This window comes from Pseudophryne corroboree, assembly GCF_028390025.1.
Source record: "Pseudophryne corroboree isolate aPseCor3 chromosome 7 unlocalized genomic scaffold, aPseCor3.hap2 SUPER_7_unloc_6, whole genome shotgun sequence".
Classification (NCBI taxonomy): domain Eukaryota; kingdom Metazoa; phylum Chordata; class Amphibia; order Anura; family Myobatrachidae; genus Pseudophryne; species Pseudophryne corroboree.
Window position 1 is genome coordinate 178,948 of NW_026967615.1, and position 17,754 is coordinate 196,701.

Sequence of the window (17,754 nt, forward strand, 5' to 3'; positions counted from 1 at the left end):
GAAACACCCATATTCTGTCACTGAAGAAGAGCCGGCACTTTGGTGTCACCCCCCTTGGCGGGTGACACTCGGGTGTGTGCCGCAACCCTGTTGTGATGCCACTGACCCATGGGAAGCTTTACGTGGCTTACCCATGTGTTAGTAGCCCCAAGCATCTTTTGTGTTAGTCCCTGAAGAAAAACTTCAAATATTGTTTACAATTTTGTAATCAATGGGCCTAATTCAGTAAGGATTGCAAATTCTGCTAAGTAACAGAATTTGCAATCCTTTGGTTCGCATGCTGGGGCCACCCATCACAGGGCATGGCCACCCAGCATGCTGCCTCCCTTCTTGACCACGCTGAAATTGCAGTCTCAGTGCAGTTCAGCGTGATCATAAAAAATGGGTTAGCCTCCTGTTGGTGCAGACTGTACGTGTGCGCAGGAAGCCGCCACCATTTTTGTGATCGCAGCGGCTGCATGTGATGTCATGCAGCCGCTCTGACCACGCCTCCTGTTTCTCCGTTGCCGACCCCATTTTGTAGCCCTGCCCCTGCACCGCTCCATCTCCGACTTTGAAATGGATTGTTGCTGACCCCCCCCCCCCCCCCGCACCGATTGACAGTCAGAGGTGATCGCATTATCTGCGGGGTGCCACAGAAAATGCAGGCGCATGCGTATGCTCTTAGCAATTTTTGCAGTTGGATTGCTTATTGCGATTACAATCCAACCTGAATCAGGCTCTATTACCTATCACAATGCACTGCAGGTAGTACAAAATGGGGTTAATATAGGAGAAAACCCACCAGAGCTGTGCTCCTTAACTGTCCCTGGTGGCTAGTGGAGCGGCTGCCCAGTAATCAGTGTCCACGCCAGTGCGCACACGGCCCGCCCCCTACAGCCACGCTGGATCTCGGTATAGTGTGGGCACAGAAGCCCCTTACCTCCCTTTCATCAGCGGCCTCGTGATCCCGGAGGGCGGTGTGTGTGTGACTGACCTTAGGAAGAAACCGGAGCCTCCGCTGCAGTGACCCAGCAACCAGGGCACGGGAGTATACTGCGCCGCTGGGAGTGATGGAGCTGCAGTAAATATGTCTATTAGACCTAGCCTGCTGCAGCCCTTGTAGATTCTTATAAAAAAAAGTTTTTCTTTTCTTGTCAAAATTAATAGCTAAGAATAGGCTGCCTGAGGCAGCCCCCTGTTAAGTGGCCTGCTACTGAAGGCACCAACTACAAACTGAGCTCCCTGTTCATGGAAGCGAGGTTATAGAGCAGGGGGCGCTGAGCATCTTGGGAACAGTCAAATCACCCTATCACCCCTGCCTTAGTCACTGACTATCTCCCAGTCACCCCGGCCTCAGTCACCCACTATCTCCCACTCATACATGCTTCAGTTACCCACTATCTCCCAGTCATCCCTGCCTCAGTCACCTACTGACACCAGTGCAGACATTTCTGCTGCGGCCTCTCCACTCTCCAGCGTGAACGTCCTGACGACTGAGGAAATCCGCTTCCCAGTTGAGGACTCCGGGAATGAACACTGCCGATATTGCTGGCAGATGACGTTCTACCCAACTGAGGATTTTTGATACTTCCAGCTTTGCTATGCAATTTCGAGTGCCGCCTTGATGATTTGTGTACACTACCGTGGTGGCGTTGTCCGATTGTACTTGAACAGGCCTGTTCTGTACTAGAGGCAGGGCCAGTGTCAATGAATTGAACACTGCCTGCAATTCCAGAATGTTTATCGGGAGGAGAGATTCCTCCCTGGTCCACCGATGGTGAAGGGTCGTCATCACGGCCATGACCTTGGTGAATTTCCGAGGTGCCGTGGCCAAACCAGAAGGCAGGACCTGAAATCCAAAAACTAACCAGGCACAACACTGCTTAGCTTCCAACATCAGATGAGATTGGACATATCCAGTGTGATGCGGCTGTAGATGATTTTTGCTGTTTCTAACTTCTACTTCTAACTACTGGTACATCAATGAATAAGTTTCAAAATAGAATGCATCAAGAGAACGGTGTTGGTAGTATAAAACTACCTACAGCACCTGGTATTCCCAGGTGGTCTCACATCCAAGAACAAACCAGGCCTAAGATCAGGTGATATTGGGCATATACAGTGTGGTGTGGCTGTAGATGAGCTTAGTGGTTTCTGTTAGAGTTCTTCTACTTCTAACTACTCGTACATAAATGAGTAAGCGGACGATTTATTAAACCTGGTGAAATGATAATTTGCATGGTGATAAAGTACCAGCCAATCAGCTCCTAATTGCCATGTCACAGACTGGGTTTGAAAAATGACAGTTAGGAGCTGACTGGCTGGTACTTTATCACCTTGCACTTTATCAGTTCACCAGGCTTAATAGATCTGCCCCAATGTTTCAAAATGGAATGCATCAAGAGAACGTTGTTAGTATTGTAAAAATACACACAGCTCCTGGTTTTTCCTGGTGGTCTCCCATCCAAGTACTAAAACCAGGACCAACACTGCTCAGCTTCCATGATCAGGAGAGATTGGGCAAATCCAGTGTGCTGTGGCTGTAGATGAGCTGGTGGTTTTTATTACAGCTCTTCTACTTCTAACTTCTGGTACATAAAAGAATACATGTAAAAATTAAATGTACCAAGAAAATGGTGTTGGTAGTTTAAAAACACCTAAAGAATCTGATACTACCAAGCAGTCTCCCATCCATGTATTAACAAAGTCCAATACTGCTTTGCTTCAAAAATCAAATGAGATTGGGCATATCCAGTGTGGTGTGGCTTTAGATAAGCTTTGTGGTTTCTGTTAGAGCTCTTCTACTTCTAACTACTGGTACATTAATGAATATGTATAAGGTTGTAGTTTATCCAATATGCCTTTACTACCTTACCTTTCAACCCCCCCTCCCTCCCCTCTTCTCCTTATAGCTTCCTTAGTTCTCTCCTCCTCATGTGTGCGTTATTTGTTTTCTCATACGTCCTAGATGATGCTGGGGTCACATTAAGAACCATGGGGTATAGACGGGATCCGCAGGAGACATGGGCACTTTAAGACTTTCAAAGGGTGTGAACTGTCTCCTCCCTCTATGCCCCTCCTCTAGACTCCAGTTTTAGTATTGTGCGCAGTGATACTGGATGCACTACAGGGGAGCTCTACTGAGTTTCTCTGAAAAGACTTGTTAGTTTTTTTTATTTTCAGGGAGGCTGCTGGCAACAGTCTCCCTGCTTCGTGGGACTTAGGGGAGAGAAGTATGACCAACTTCTAGTGAGTTCAATGGCTCTGCTTCAGGCTGACAGGACACCATTAGCTCCTGAGGGTGCTGATCGCTGGGTACGCCTAGATGCACACTCCCGCAGCCTGCCGTCACCCCCTTACAGAGCCAGAAGACAGGTGAGTAGCAGAAGAACAGAAGACTTCTTCTCCAGTGATGGCATTCTGAGGTACCGAGCAGCGAGCGGAACGCTGCGCGCCATGCTCCCACACAAACACAGGCACTGCAGGGTGCAGGGCACGGGGGGGGGCACCCTGGGCAGCATAAATTCCTCACAAAAGGCTGGAAAAAGTGGACATTAGTGCCTGGGCACTGTCCTTACCCCGCTAGCGTAATTAATTATTTCTGAGCGGGACAGATACGCGCCATTACAGTAGCGGGGCTTCTTCCTCACCTCACCAGAACATCTTTAGAGCATTACAAGTCTATCACTATATAGTTTATTATTTCCCAGACTGTGTACTTTTGGCGCTGGATTGTGAGCTGAAAAATCCTCTGTGTCCCTCTGACAGATTTACTGATGGTCTGTCCCCCATAAGCCGATGTGTCTGTGGGTACTTGGTACATGTGTGTCAACATGTCGGTGGCTGAATGTTTTTCCCAAGAGGAAACTATATTAGGAATGCAGACATATGATGGTGGCCCTGTTGGCACCACCAATAACTGACTGGGTAAAAGTTTCAGTAATATCAGAGTAAGGTTGGATAAATCTGTGTCCCAGACACAGACGTAGAGAATAGATGTGATGTTCATGGCTATGTTTCTTTTCCCTCAGGCCCCGCGGGGTCGCAAAAATGTTATTTTGCCCAGTTACTACACACTGATACTGACACGGATACTGATTCCTATGTCGACCATAATGTTTCCTGATTAGATCCAATATTGGCAAGGAGCATTCAGTACATGATTGTGGATATTAAGGACATATTAAAATCACTGAAGACCCTGCTGTTCCTGACAAAGGGGTCTATATGTATGTATATATAGATATATAATGAAAGCTGATGTAACGTTCCTCCATCTCTGTTTGAGAAAGTCTGGGCCAGCTCGACAAGATGGTTTCAAATCCCCAAAAGGATTCTGGATGTTTATTCATTTCCCGCCGCGGACAGAATAAAGTGGGAGTCACCCCCTGTTCTGCACGGGGCCCTGTCACAAATCCAGCGGATCGTATGCAGGAAGCTACATTATTTCTAGTTATGTAACCAAGGGTACATTACTTATACCTGCCATTACATGTGCATGGGTGAGTAGTAGTATTCAAGAATTGGTCGAATACCTTGTCATCCGATATAGATACCTTGGAGAGATGGGATACTCCTTACGTTGTATCATATCAAGGACACTGCAGCATACTTACGTGAGACTGCAAGGGATATAGGACTCTTGAGTTCACGGGCCAATTTCATGGCAGTCTCGGATAGGAGGGCATTGTGGATTCACCAAGAGAATGCTGATGCTGACTCCAAGAAGAAAGGGAGTCTCTTCCCTATGAAGGTGAAGCGTTGTTTGGTGACTGCCTAGTTAATTTGATCTCGGCAGCTCCCGCAGATAAGTCAACCTTCTTGCCCTATGTTCCCTCCCAACGGATGAAGATGCATCATTATCTGATGCAGTCATTTCGGCCCAATAGATATGCAAGAAGTTAAGATTCCCCTTTCTTTGCAGGTAGAGGAAGGAGAAGAGGGAAGAGGTCTGCATCCTCTTCAAGATCGCAGGAGCAGAGATCATCCTCTGCTTCTGCCAAATCCACCGCATGACGCTGGGGCTCTCTTGCAGGAGCCCGCACCAGTGGGGGCACGTCTAAAACTCTTCAGTCAGTTCTGGATTCATTCGGACATGGACTCGTGTGTTTTACAAATAGTGTCCCAAGGGTACAAACTGGGGTTTCAAGACGTTCCCCCTCACCGATTGTTCAAATCGGCTTTAGTCAGCAGGGAGAAGGTTTTTATTCAAGCCTCTTCGTGGTCCCTAAGCCGGACAGCGCAGTTAGACCAATCTGAAATCTGAAATCCCTCAATTTCTACCTAAGGAAATTAAATTTCAAGATGGAATCTCTCAGTGCAGTGATCTCCAGTCCGGAGGAAGGAGATTTCATGGTTTTGGTAGACATAAAGGATGCCTACTTACATGTTCCCATTTAGCCTCTGCATCAAGCTACCTGAGGTTTGCAATTCAGTATTGTCATTACCAATTTCAGACATTGCCGTTTGGTCTGTCCACGGCTCTGAGGATTTTCACCAGGGTGATCGCAAGCAAGGAGTAACAATTATCCCGTACTTGGATGATCTTTTGATAATGGCGAAATCCAGGGACCAGTTAGTGCAAAACATTGCACTCTCCCTGACAGTTCTTCAACAACATAGTTGGCTCCTAAACTTGCCAAAATCGCAGTTGGTCCCAATGACGCGGTTGTTGTTTTTGGGAGTGATACTGGACACAGAAGAGGTTTTCTTCCAGTGGAAAGGCTCTGGAGATCCAGAGTCTGGTCAAACAAATTCTGAAACCAGCAAGAGTGTTAATCCATCAATGCATTTGGTTGCTGGGTAAGATGGTTGCGGCCTACGAGCCCATTCAGTTTGGCTGGTTCCATGCCAGAGTGTTCCAGTGGGACCTGTTGGACAAGTGGTCCGGATCCCACCTACACACGCACCGGAGGATAATCCTGTCTTCCAAGACCAGAATCTCACTCCATTGGTGGCTGCACAGTTCTCACCTCCTAGAGGGGCGAAGGTTCGGGATCCAGGACTGGATCCTAGGGACCATGGATGCAACCCTCCGAGGCTGGGGAGCAGTCACACAGGGGGAAAACGTCCAAGGAAGATGGTCAAGTCGGGAAAGTTGTCTCCACATAAATGTTCTGGAGTTAAGGGCCATTTAATAACTGCAGACACAGTACGCACTGGGACGGGTGCCCAGCATCTTCTACGGACTAAGAGAAAAGGATTTACCGGTAGGTATTAAAATCCTATTTTCTCTAACGTCCTAGAGGATGCTGGGGACTCCGTAAGGACCATGGGGATAGACGGCTCCGCAGGAGACATGGGCACTTTAAGAAAGACTTTAGTTCTGGGTGTGCACTGGCTCCTCCCTCTATGCCCCTCCTCCATACCTCAGTTTGATACTGTGCCCAGTGGAGACTGGGTGCTTTTCAGGAGCTCTCCTGAGCTTTCTGACAGAAAGTATTTTGTTAGGTTTTTAATTTTCAGGGAGCACTGCTGGCAACAGACTCCCTGCATCGAGGGACTGAGGGGAGAGAAGCAGCCCTACTCTCTGAGTTGCAAGGTCCTGCTTCTTAAGCTACTGGACACCATTAGCTCCAAAGGGATTAGCTCCAAAGGGATTGGTACGCAGGATCTCACCCTCGCCGTCCGTCCCAGAGCCGCGCCGCCGTCCCCCTCGCAGAGCCGGAAGATAGAAGCCGGGTGAGTATGAGAAGAAAAGAAGACTTCAGAGGCGGCAGAGGACTTCATGATCTTCATTGAGGTAACGCACAGCACTGCAGCTGTGCGCCATTGCTCCCATACACCTCACATACTCCGGTCACTGTAAGGGTGCAGGGCGCAGGGGGGGCGCCCTGGGCTGCAATATAAACCTCTTTTTGGCAGAAATATAACATATATACAGCTGGCCACTGTATATATGTATGAGCCCCCGCCAATTGTACAGTTTAAGCGGGACAGAAGCCCGCCGCCGAGGGGGCGGGGCTTCTCCCTCAGCACTCACCTGCTCCATTTTTTCTCCACAGCACCGCTGAGAGGAAGCTCCCCGGACTCTCCCCTGCTTATACCACGGTAGACAAGAGGGTTGAAAAGAGAGGGGGGGGGCACATAATTTGGCGCAAATTACATACAGCAGCGCTACTGTGCAAACATTAAGTTACTGTGCTATTCCTGGGTTATATAGCGCTGGGGTATGTGCTGGCATACTCTCTCTCTGTCTCTCCAAAGGGCAGAGCCGGCCATAGGCATAGGCAAACTAGGCAATTGCCTAGGGCATTTGATATGCCTAGGGGCATCAGCAACTTCTGCTGATTAAAATGATATGCGGCATGCCTATATTCTGTGTGTAGCATTTCATATACAGATACAGCCACAGTCTCACACAGTATATAGGCGTGCTGCATATCATTTTAATCAGCAGAAGCTGCGTGTGCATCCTAACAACATAGCAATGCAAATAAGATGCATTTTAATAAAAAAAAGGTGCCCCAACGTTAGCATTGAGGCAAGATTTATGAGGACACATCTGTACCCAAGCAGAGGCAGAGGTCACAGTGTTAGTGGCAGTGTGAGTGCTGTGTGCATGTGAGTGGGTTGATTGTGCAGTAGTGTTCGGAATATGAGTAAGGAGCATTATGTGTGTCATGTAAAAATGTATTAATAATGTGCAACATATGTGTAAGGGGCACTATGTGTGTCATTATGTGTATAAGGGCATTAATAATGTGCGGCATATGTGTAAGGGACATTGGTGGTCATTCCGAGTTGTTCGCTCGGTAATTTTCTTCGCATCACAGCGATTTTCCGCTAATTGCGCATGCGCAAGGGTGGTCATTCCGAGTTGTTCGCTCGGTAATTTTCTTCGCATCGCAGCGATTTTCCGCTAATTGCGCATGCGCAATGTTCGCTCTGCGACTGCGCAAAGTAAATTTGCTATGCAGTTAGGTATTTTACTCACGGCATTACGAGGTTTTTTCTTTGTTCTGCTGATCGTAGTGTGATTGACAGGAAGTGGGTGTTTTTGGGCGGAAACTGGACGTTTTATGGGTGTGTGTGAAAAAACGCTGCCGTTTCTGGGTAAAACGCGGGAGTGTCTGAAGAAACGGGGGAGTGTCTGGGCGAACGCTGGGTGTGTTTGTGACGTCAAACCAGGAACGAAACTGACTGAACTGATCGCAGTTGTCGAGTAAGTCTGGAGCTACTCAGAAACTGCTGAGAAGTGCCTATTCGCAATTCTGCTAATCTTTCGTTCGCAATTTTGATAAGCTAAGATTCACTCCCAGTAGGCGGCGGCTTAGCGTGTGCAATGCTGCTAAAAGCAGCTTGCGAGCTAACAACTCGGAATGAGGGCCATTATGTGTAAAAGGGCATTAATAAAGGTTGTCATAATGTGTAAGACGCATTATGTTTATAAGGACATTAATGATGTGTCTCATATGTGTAAGGGGCATTACTGTGTGGAATTATGTGTATAAATGCATTACTAATGTGTGGCATTATGTGTATAAGGGCCCTCATTCCGAGTTGATCGGTCGCAAGGCGAATTTAGCAGAGTTACACACGCTAAGCCGCCGCCTACTGGGAGTGAATCTTAGCTTCTTAAAATTGCGACCGATGTATTCGCAATATTGCGATTACTAACTACTTAGCAGTTTCAGAGTAGCTCCAGACTTACTCTGCCTGTGCGATCAGTTCAGTGCTTGTCGTTCCTGGTTGACGTCACAAACACACCCAGCGTTCGCCCAGGCACTCCCACCGTTTCTCCGGCCACTCCTGCGTTTTTTCCGGAAACGGTAGCGTTTTCAGCCACACGCCCCTGAAACGCCGTGTTTCCGCCCAGTAACACCCATTTCCTGTCAATCACATTACGATCGCCGGAGCGAAGAAAAAGCCGTGAGTAAAAATACTTTCTTCATAGTAAAGTTACTTGGCGCAGTCGCAGTGCGAACTTTGCGCATGCGTACTAAGCGGATTTTCACTGCGATGCGATGAAAAAGAACGAGCGAACAACTCGGAATGAGGGCCAAGGTGCTCTAATATGTAGCGTTGCGTATAGAAAGGGCATTTACTGTGTCGTCTAATGTGAATAAAGAGCAATAGGGTGTGGTGTAATGTAAATAAGGAGCAATTCAGTGTGATGTAATTTGAATAAGGAGCACTACTGTGAGAAGTAACGTTTATAAGGTAAAGTGATACTACTGTGGGATGTAATGTGAATTATGGACACTATCGCGTGATCAAATGTGAATAAAATTGCAGTACTGTGTGGTGGAATTTTAATTGGGGGTACTATTGTGTGGACATGCCCATTGCCAGCAAAAACACACCCCTTTTGGACTGTGCGCCAAATGTGCGAACTGTTCCTGTTTAAAATATAGGGGGTACAAACACCAAAATAAGTACTGTTATGGGTGAGGGTTGATGGTGCTGGGAAAGAGGTGCAAGGTCAGAGGCGGAACCAGCGGTGGTGCTAGGGGGCACCAGGCAAAATCTTGCCTAGGGCATCATATTGGTTAGGGCCAGCTCTGCCAAAGGGCCTTGTGGGGGAAATGTCTTCAGTAAAAGCATTCCCTGTGTGTGTGGTGTGTCGGTACGCGTGTGTCGACATGTCTGAGGAAGAAGGCTATATTAGAGAGGAGCGGGAGCAAATGAATGTGGTGTCTCCGCCGACACCTGATTGGATGGATATGTGGAATGTTTTAAATGCTAGTGTAAACTCATTGCACAAAAGATTAGACAAGGCTGAAGCTTTGGGACAGTCAGGGTCTCAACCCATGCCTGATCCTATGTCGCAGGGACTGCCAGGGTCTCATAAGTGCCCACTGTCCAGATTGTTGACACAGATACCGACACGGATTCTGACTCCAGTGTCGATTACGATGATGCAAAGTTACAGCCAAAATTGGCAAAATACATTTGATATATGATTATGGCAATAAAAGATGTTTTGCACATCACAGAGGAGCTCCCTATCCCTGACAAGAGGGTACATATGTACAAGGGAAAGAAGCCTGAGGTAACCTTTTCCCCTCACACGAGCTGAACGAGTTATGTGAAAAAGCTTGGGAATCTCCTGCAGATTTCCAAAAGGATTCTTATGGCGTATCCTTTCCCATCAACGGATAGGTTACGATGGGAATCCTCCCCTTGGGTGGACAAAGCATTAACACGCTTATCCAAGAAGTTAGCCCTCCCGTCCCAGGATACGGCTACCCTCAAAGAGTCTGCTGACCGCAAACAGGAGATTACCCTGAAGTCCATTTATACACATTCAGGTACCTTACTCAGACCGGCAATTGCGTCTGCCTGGGTGTGTATGTGTAGTGCTGTAGCGGCTTGGACGGATACCCTAGATAAGGATACTATTTTATTGCCCCTGGGGCATATAAGAGATGCTGTCCTATATATGTGTGTATGCAAACTACAGGTGGTGCTGCATGGCTCACACCCTTTTACTTGTCTTGTAGAGCAACTCTGGAGCTGTTACTGGGTCCAGCTGCTGCAAGAAATCAGCTTGAATGCTTCAGGGGCTGGGGCATGGCCAACATGAGCCCCACACTGATGGGGGTGTATAAAGCGATCTAGGGGTCATCCAAGCGCAACCCCACAAAGGCCGCCATGCCCTGCGTGACCATTTTCTCTTTTCATATGCAGACGAGGGTTGCAGCCAACTATACCCATTGCTTGGATGACATCACCATATGCGAATCCATCTGCTGCAGGCCTTCCCCCAGGAATGCTTGCACTAGTTGTTGCATTTGGTTTGTTGTTTGGGGGGTGCTTCAGTATTAGGCAGCCTTCTGCCCTCACACATTCGTCTGAAAATGTGTTCTCCCTGCAGTTGTTGTCCCCAGATGAGAGTTCCCTTGTGCTGCCTCAGTTGAATCTCCTTTACTTGACGGAGGTGTGCCTGAGCAGCGGCCCTCCCCAGCCCTATCTCAAATCATACTTATTTTGCTTAGGTGATACCATAGTCATGAAGATTGTTTTCCCAGGGTGAGGTTCATTCATTGCATTCTGGGTATGCTGACCTCTGTGATTTCCCCAAATGTGGGAATCTCGACTGCATAATTTGTGGTAGGGGGGGGGACTGCATTTGTGCTTTCCCCTGGTTGGCTCTGGTATAATTTAGATCTCATTGTCTCAGGTCTCTCTCCAGCCTAGTTTGCTGTCTGTTTCCACTTCTCTTCTCTTGAGCCCCTCCCTTCTATGCCCTTGCGCACTATCCTGACTTCTCCCGTCTGCTTACTTTGTGCCTTCCAACGCACAATGCGAACTACAGGTGGTGTTGCAGGGCCCACACCCTTTTATTTGCCTTACAGAGCAGCTCTGGAGCTGTTACAGTGCCCAGCTGCTGCAAGAAATCAGCTTGAATGATTCAGGGGCTGGGGCATGGCCAACATGAGCCCCACACCAAAGGAGGGTGGGGGGTGTTCAATGCGAACTAGGGGTCATCCAAGCGCCCCTTTTCTCTTTTCATATGCAGATGAGGGTTCCAGCCAACTTTGGCCCACTGCTTGGATGACATCACCGTATGCAAATCCGTCTGCTGCAGACCTTTCCCCAGGAATGCTTGTACTAGTTGTTGCATATGGTTTGATGTTTGAGGGTGCTTCAGTATTAGGCAGCCTTCCGCCCTCTCATTTTCATCTGAAAAGATGTGGTCTCCCTGCAGTTGTTGTCCCCAGACAAGAGTTCCCTTGTGCTTCCTCAGTTGAATCTCCTTAACTTGACGGGGGTGTGCTCGAGCAGCCGCCCTCCACAGCCCTATCCCAACACATGCTTTTCTTGCGTATGAAATCTCTTGATCATGAAGATAGTTCTCACAGGGTGAGGTTCATCCATTACATTTTAAAGTAGGAAGGTACAAATTACATATTCAAATTACATATATGTGCTGGATTCAAATGTTTTCCCCCCTTCCTTTCTCAATTGTGCCCATCAGCAGCTATTCTAATGTTGCTGCCAATTGGTGTGAAACATTCATTTCTTCTGTGGGGTACACTGGACTCCACAAGGATTCACATTGGGGTGTAGAGTAGGATCTTGATCTGAGGCACCAACAGGCTCAAAGCTTTTGACTGTTCCCAAGATGCTCAGCGCCCCCTGCTCTATAACCTCGCTTCCATGAACAGGGAGCTCAGTTTGTAGTTGGTGCCTTCAGTAGCAGGCCACTTAACAGGGGGCTGCCTCAGGCAGCCTATTCTTAGCTATTAATTTTGACAAGAAAAGAAGAACTTTTTTTTATAAGAATCTACAAGGGCTGCAGCAGGTTAGGTCTAATAGACATCTTTACTGCAGCTCCATCACTCCCAGCGGCGCAGTATACTCCCGTGCCCTGGTTGCTGGGTCACTGCAGCGGAGGCTCCGGTTTCTTCCTAAGGTCAGTCACACACACACCGCCCTCCGGGATCACGAGGCCGCTGATGAAAGGGAGGTAAGGGACTTCTGTGCCCACACTATACCGTGATCCAGCGTGGCTGTAGGGGGCGGGCCATGTGCGCACTGGCGTGGACACTGATTACTGGGCAGCCGCTCCACTAGCCACCAGGGACAGTTAAGGAGCACAGCTCTGGGGGGGTTTTCTCTTATATTAACCCCATTTTGTACTACCCGCAGTGCATTGTGATAGGTAATAGAGCCTGATTCAGGTTGGATTGCAATCGCAATAAGCAATCCAACTGCAAAAATTGCTAAGAGCATACGCATGCGCCTGCATTTTCTGCGGCACCCCGCAGATAATGCGATCGCTTCTGACTGTCAATCGGTGCTGGGGGGGGTCAGCAACAATCCATTTCCAAGTCGGAGATGGAGCGGTGCATGGGCAGGGCTACAAAATGGGGTCGGCAACGGAGAAACAGGAGGCGTGGTCAGAGCTGCTGCATGACATCCAGTGCCGGTGCAAGGTTTCTCGGCACCCCAGGCAAAACTTCTGCCTACTGCCCCTTCCCCCTACCCACCCTTCAGGTGAAAGACATGCTTCTGCTCTCCCCCTCTCACAGACTGTTGCATGGCTGCTCACTTCTCCCCATCTCCCCAGTCTGTGTGGGTGCCTGCTGCTCCCCCCCCACTCTGTTAAATGCCTGCTGTTCTATCTCCCCCACCATCTGTGTGAATGCTGCTGCTCATCACCGCCCCCCCCCCCCCCCCCCTCCCAAGACTGCTGCTCTCCCCCTCTTTCCTTATCAAATGCAGAGAGTGCACTGTGCAGCCACCTAACCTGCAGGCTGCGATGCAGAGTTGGGACTGAGTAGTTTGCGAAAGAGTCTGGAATGAAGAGCAGCACCGCATGTCACCCCCAGCCAGGACTCCAAGAGCTGTCAAAGTTACTGCCCGTGCCGGGTGGAGGCGGAGCCTACAATACGGGTGCTTGCCAGTCATGACTACTGTAAGATACGAGTGCCAGGGGGATTGCGGCGACTGTGAGGTAGGACCACGCTACCTTTTTTCAGGCAGCTGTAGCAGGCCGCCCTCTTAGGATCCGGTGCCCCTAGGCAGCTGCCTAAAGCTGCCTAGTGGAAGCTCCGGCCCTGATGACATTACATGCAGCAGCTGCGATCACAAAAATGGTGGCGGCTTCCTGCGCACACATACAGTCTGCACCAACAGGAGGCTAACCCATTTTTTATGATCACGCTGAACTGCGCTGAGACTGCAATTTCAGCGTGGTCAAGAAGGGAGGCGGCATGCTGGGTGGCCCCAGCATGCGAACCAAAGGATTGCAAATGCTGTTACTTAGCAGAATTTGCAATCCTTACTGAATTAGGCCCATTGATTACAAAATGTATTTGTAAATATTTGAAGTTTTTCTTCAGGGACTAACACAAAAGATGCTTGGGGCTACTAACACATGGGTAAGCCACGTAAAGCTTCCCATGGGTCAGTGGCATCACAACGGCATCACAACGGCATCACACAATTCATTGACACTGGCCCTGCCTCTAGTACAGAACAGGCCTGTTCAAGTACAATCGGACAACGCCACCACGGTAGTGTACACAAATCATCAAGGCGGCACTCGAAATTGCATAGCAAAGCTGGAAGTATCAAAAATCCTCAGTTGGGTAGAACGTCATCTGCCAGCAATATCGGCAGTGTTCATTCCCGGAGTCCTCAACGGGGAAGCGGATTTCCTCAGTCGTCAGGACGTTCACGCTGGAGAGTGGAGAGGCCGCAGCAGAAATGTCTGCACTGGTGTCAGTAGGTGACTGAGGCAGGGATGACTGGGAGATAGTGGGTAACTGAAGCATGTATGAGTGGGAGATAGTGGGTGACTGAGGCCGGGGTGACTGGGAGATAGTCAGTGACTAAGGCAGGGGTGATAGGGTGATTTGACTGTTCCCAAGATGCTCAGCGCCCCCTGCTCTATAACCTCGCTTCCATGAACAGGGAGCTCAGTTTGTAGTTGGTGCCTTCAGTAGCAGGCCACTTAACAGGGGGCTGCCTCAGGCAGCCTATTCTTAGCTATTAATTTTGACAAGAAAAGAAGAACTTTTTTTTATAAGAATCTACAAGGGCTGCAGCAGGCTAGGTCTAATAGACATATTTACTGCAGCTCCATCACTCCCAGCGGCGCAGTATACTCCCGTGCCCTGGTTGCTGGGTCACTGCAGCGGAGGCTCCGGTTTCTTCCTAAGGTCAGTCACACACACACCGCCCTCCGGGATCACGAGGCCGCTGATGAAAGGGAGGTAAGGGGCTTCTGTGCCCACACTATACCGAGATCCAGCGTGGCTGTAGGGGGCGGGCCGTGTGCGCACTGGCGTGGACACTGATTACTGGGCAGCCGCTCCACTAGCCACCAGGGACAGTTAAGGAGCACAGCTCTGGGGGGTTTTCTCCTATATTAACCCCATTTTGTACTACCTGCAGTGCATTGTGATAGGTAATAGAGCCTGATTCAGGTTGGATTGTAATCGCAATAAGCAATCCAACTGCAAAAATTGCTAAGAGCATACGCATGCGCCTGCATTTTCTGTGGCACCCCGCAGATAATGCGATCACCTCTGACTGTCAATCGGTGCGGGGGGGGGGGGTCAGCAACAATCCATTTCAAAGTCGGAGATGGAGCGGTGCAGGGGCAGGGCTACAAAATGGGGTCGGCAACGGAGAAACAGGAGGCGTGGTCAGAGCGGCTGCATGACATCACATGCAGCCGCTGCGATCACAAAAATGGTGGCGGCTTCCTGCGCACACGTACAGTCTGCACCAACAGGAGGCTAACCCATTTTTTATGATCACGCTGAACTGCACTGAGACTGCAATTTCAGCGTGGTCAAGAAGGGATGCAGCATGCTGGGTGGCCATGCCCTGTGATGGGTGGCCCCAGCATGCGAACCAAAGGATTGCAAATTCTGTTACTTAGCAGAATTTGCAATCCTTACTGAATTAGGCCCATTGATTACAAAATTGTAAACAATATTTGAAGTTTTTCTTCAGGGACTAACACAAAAGATGCTTAGGGCTACTAACACATGGGTAAGCCACGTAAAGCTTCCCATGGGTCAGTGGCATCACAACGGGGTTGCGGCCCACACCCGAGTGTCACCCGCCAAGGGGGGTGACACCAAAGTGCCGGCTCCTCTTCAGTGACAGAATATGGGTGTTTCACTGTGACATTACGTGCAACACCCAGTTTCTGTCACTGTGCAGGAGCCAGCACCACTCACACACTAGTCCCCGGGTGCAGCACTCAACCCCCGGGATACCGGAGCAAAAAAATGGAGATTCAGGAAAACAGGCCACACCCCTACCTATGAGACCATGCCTCCTTTTTACCGTTGCGCTGCTTATCTGCGCGCACTGCATTACAATCTCCCTCGCTGCCTCTCTGGGTGTCACCAATGATAGTGACACCTTTGCCATGCTTGTAGCAGCTGGTCCTAAGATCTACGCCTCCAGCCCTGAGTGTTTGCCCTTGTGACTTGTTGATCATCATAGCGAAGCAGATTCTTACAGAAAACTGCAGGGGCTTAGATTGAAAAGAAAAACATTGACGAACCCATCATTTCAGCAACAGGGTCTGCCACACGGCTGACTGAAATGACTGGTTGGTTTGGGCCCCCACCAAAAAAGAAGCAATCAATCTCTCCTTGCACAAACTGGCTCTACAGAGGCAAGATGTCCACCTCATCATTCTCCGATTCCTCACCCCTTTCACTGTGTACATCGCCCCCCTCACATATTATTAATTCGTCCCCACTGGAATCCACCATCTCAGATCCCTGTGTACTTTCTGGAGGCAATTGCTGGTAAATGTCTCCACGGAGGAATTGATTATAATTCATTTTGATGATCATCATCTTCTCCACATTTTCTGGAAGTAACCTCGTACGCCGATTGCTGACAAGGTGAGCGGCTGCACTAAACACTCTTTTGGAGTACACACTGGAGGGAGGGCAACTTAGGTAGAATAAAGCCAGTTTGTGCAAGGGCCTCCAAATTGCCTCTTTTTCCTGCCAGTATACATACGGACTGTCTAACGTGCCTACCTGGATGCGGTCACTCATATAATCCTCCACCATTCTTTCAAAGGTGACAGAATCATATGTAGTGACAGTAGACGACATGTCAGTAATCGTTGCCAGGTCCTTCAGTCCGGACCAGATGTCAGCACTCACTCCAAACTGCCCTGCATCACCGCCAGCGGGTGGGCTCGGAATTCTTAGCCTTTTCCTTGCACCCCCAGTTGCGGGAGAATGTGAAGGAGGAGCTGTTGACGGGTCACGTTCCGCTTGACTTGACAATTTTCTCACCAGCAGGTCTTTGAACCTCTGCAGACTTGTGTCTGCCGGAAAGAGAGATACAATGTAGGTTTTAAATCTAGGATCGAGCACGGTGGCCAAAATGTATTGCTCTGATTTCAACAGATTGAATCCTGGTTAAGCGAATTAAGGGCTCCATCTACAAGTCCCACATGCCTAGCGGAATCGCTCTGTTTTAGCTCCTCCTTCAATGTCTCCAGCTTCTTCTGCAAAAGCCTGATGAGGGGAATGACCTGACTCAGGCTGGCAGTGTCTGAACTGACTTCACGTGTGGCAAGTTCAAAGGGTTGCAGAACCTTACACAACGTTGAAATCATTCTCCACTGCGCTTGAGTCAGGTGCATCCCCCCTCCTTTGTCTATATCGTGGGTAGATGTATAGGCTTGAATGGCCTTTTGCTGCTCCTCCATCCTCTGAAGCATATAGAGGGTTGAATTCCACCTCGTTACCACCTCTTGCTTCAGAGGATGGCAGGGCAGGTTCAGGAATGTTTGGTGGTGCTCCAGTCTTCGGCACGCGGTGGCTGAATGCAGAAAGTGGCCCGCAATTCTTCGGGCCACCGACAGCATCTCTTGCACGCCCCTGTCGTTTTTTTAAATAATTCTGCACCACCAAATTCAATGTATGTGCAAAACATGGGACGTGCTGGAATTTGCCCAGATTTAATGCACGCACAATATTGGTGGCATTGTCCGATGTCACAAATCCCCAGGAGAGTCCAATTGGGGTAAGCCATTCTGCGATGATGTTCCTCAGTTTCCGTAAGAGGTTGTCAGCTGTATGCCTCTTATGGAAAGCGGTGATACAAAGCGTAGTCTGCCTAGGAACGAGTTGGCATTTGCGAGATGCTGCTACTGGTGCCGCCGCTGCTGTTCTTGCTGCGGGAGGCAATACATCTACCCAGTGGGCTGTCACAGTCATATAGTCCTGAGTCTACCCTGCTCCACTTAACCACGGACATGTGGACTAGTGGACCTTGGGTACAACTGCATTTTTTAGGACACTGGTGACTCTTTTTCTGAGGTCTGTG

The 17,754-nt window shown here is 49.1% G+C and overlaps 1 non-coding gene across 1 annotated transcript; it reads left to right on the plus strand.

The window, feature by feature from the left end:
* Positions 1–10,905: 10,905 nt before the first annotated feature.
* On the plus strand, positions 10,906–11,071 carry LOC134986889 (U1 spliceosomal RNA). The gene has a single exon (XR_010192659.1). It is a non-coding gene; the product is annotated as a U1 spliceosomal RNA (small nuclear RNA).
* The last annotated feature ends 6,683 nt before the right edge of the window (positions 11,072–17,754 follow it).